Source organism: Myotis davidii, unplaced genomic scaffold, assembly GCF_000327345.1.
Source record: "Myotis davidii unplaced genomic scaffold, ASM32734v1 scaffold44, whole genome shotgun sequence".
NCBI classification, from domain to species: domain Eukaryota; kingdom Metazoa; phylum Chordata; class Mammalia; order Chiroptera; family Vespertilionidae; genus Myotis; species Myotis davidii.
The window spans coordinates 2,484,408-2,486,829 of NW_006299705.1; the positions used below are offsets into that span (position 1 = coordinate 2,484,408).

The following is a 2,422-nucleotide window of genomic DNA, read 5'->3' on the forward strand; positions in this document are numbered from 1 at the left end:
GCCCGGCAGAGAAGAGAGAAAAACATCAATGATGTGAAAGAATCATTGACGGGCTGTCTCCTGCACGCTCCCCACTGGGGATTGAGCCCGCAACCCCAGGCCTGTGCCCTGACCAGAAATAGAACCGTGACCTCCTGGTTTATAGGTTGACGCTCAACCTCTGAGCCACGTCGGCCGGGCTATTTCTTATATGTCTAAGTTTTTAAAAGGTGGGACTATGTTTTTCTTTTAAAATTAATTTATTATGCCAGTCAGCATAGCCACAGTCCTTCAGCCAACAGCTTCGTGTTGCCAGAGGAGGGTAGGGGTGCATGTGACTGTCACCTGCTATGTGAAGGTGGTGCCTCTGGCAGCCAAGGGCAAGGAATAGGGACTCCCTGGCCTGGGGGCCCCACTGCTCCCACTTTCTCTTCATAGTTGTCCTGACCTGCACAATGAGTGCCAACAAGGATCAGCAGATGGAACTGAAAAGATTACATTATATATATGAAGGAGATGAAAGTTTCAGGGAATTAAGTCCAGTTTCATTTCAATATGGGGAGAAAATAGTGATCCCAAAGCTTTTTAAGCTTTGGATCTTAATAGAGATTTCATGGACAGATACATACACCAAACACCTCCAATTATATCTATGAATGATTTTTTTAACACCACCATATCCTCAGTTGTAAAGCAGAGCATATTAGCCAAGTTACAGGAAGCAGTGGAGGTCAATCTCGGCACCACTATGACCTGCACGCTGTTCAAATATGCCAAGAACAATAAAGAATCACGGAGAACCGCCATCCCGTTAATTCTACAGCATCCATAAGCAATATCACCTCAGTTGAAACTCCTAATAAAGTACCATCAAGTAAGAAAAAAGACAAAAGAGAACAACTTTCAAAAGCTCAGAAATGTAAGTTGGCAGATAAAACAGATGACAAAGGAGAACTTCCTCCAGGAAATTCTATCTCCAGGATGGGTTGATGTGGTGAAGCATTTAAGCAACACTGGCTCTTGAGGTGAAAACAGCACTTGGAATTAGAAACAAGGGAAGAACATCCTTTAAAAAGTAAACTGGGTTCAAAATCTCTCATTACTCTTTTATAAAACAATTTTTGTATGTTTCTTACGTAAAAATGTTTTAACCTGAAAATTCATGAAGAGACTTGGTTGTATTAAATTATTTCACAAACTTGCAGTAATAAAAGGTGAAAATGTTACTGTTTAGTATACTTTGGAAGCCTTTTCAGCTTTGTCAATGGACAAATATGGAGGATAATGAGTAACTAATATTAATTTATACCATCTTATTCTAGTGGATGTGATAATTTTTTAAAGTATGAAAACCTTTTTAAAAAACTGTCCCAGTGGGATAGAATACTGAGTGGACAATTATTCCACAGCATAATCCATATTAGGTGGCTTCTTGTCTTAATAAAGTGTTCATCTCTTCTTTCTCTTAATTACTGAGGCATAAATTGCTTCAGAGAAATTTAAATACTAGTATGTGAGCTTTACACGTAATATTATTTGTAGTTTCTTTTAAATTTCCAATGGTGAACTGCTTCTCTTTAATAAATGAATACTTGTTTATAATTTTGGCTTGGGTCACAATGTTTGATCATGAAAGCTTTCCATGGTATGTGGAATAGGAGAATATAAAACAAATCTGCCAAATACATTAGAAAGCATCTGAATAGAAGAGCTGATTCCTATTTAAAACATTTCTCTTCACTGCACATAAAGATGGGAGTAAAAGATGCCTTGACATTTAATTTTTGTACAGTTAGAGACTTTTTTTTGCATACAACAGAACTTTATTAATAATGTTCACAGAATGTACTCTTATTCTGGCTAATCATCTTGAAAATTTGCAAATACTTTTCCATCTGGAAAAAAAAAAAGAACCCCAAAACCCACCCTGGATTAATTTGCACTAAGGTCAGGCTTATAGAAGACAATGGTTTTAATAAATTTCTACTTATCTGCTATTATGTATTTTTAGTTGTTTCGTAACTGATGTCTTCTAAGTGATTTAAAATAAAAAACACATTTCATTACACCATACACAAAAATAAACTCAAAATGGATAAAGGACTTAAATGTACGTCAGGAAACCATAAAAATTCTAGAAGAATCCAAAGGCAACAAAATCTCAGACATATGCCGAAGCAATTTCTTCACTGATACAGCTCCTAGGACACTTGAAACTAAAGAGAAAATGAACAAATGGGACTACATCAAAATAAAAAGCTTCTGCACAGCAAAAGAAACCATCAACAAAACAACAAGAAAGCCCACTACATGGGAGAACCTATTTGCCAATGCTATCACTGATAAGGGTTTAACCTCCAACATTTATAGGGAACTCATACAACTCAACAAAAGGAAGATAAACAATCCAATCAAAAAATGGGCAAAGGAACCCTGCCTCCAT

The 2,422-nt window shown here is 36.7% G+C and overlaps 1 protein-coding gene and 1 pseudogene across 1 annotated transcript in view; one reads left to right on the top strand and one right to left on the bottom strand.

The window, feature by feature from the left end:
• The window catches only part of ANKRD31 (ankyrin repeat domain 31), a 124,236-nt gene that overhangs the window by 57,899 nt on the left and 63,915 nt on the right, over positions 1-2,422 (bottom strand). The window lies entirely within an intron of this gene.
• On the top strand, positions 435-1,003 carry LOC102767079 (annotated as a pseudogene).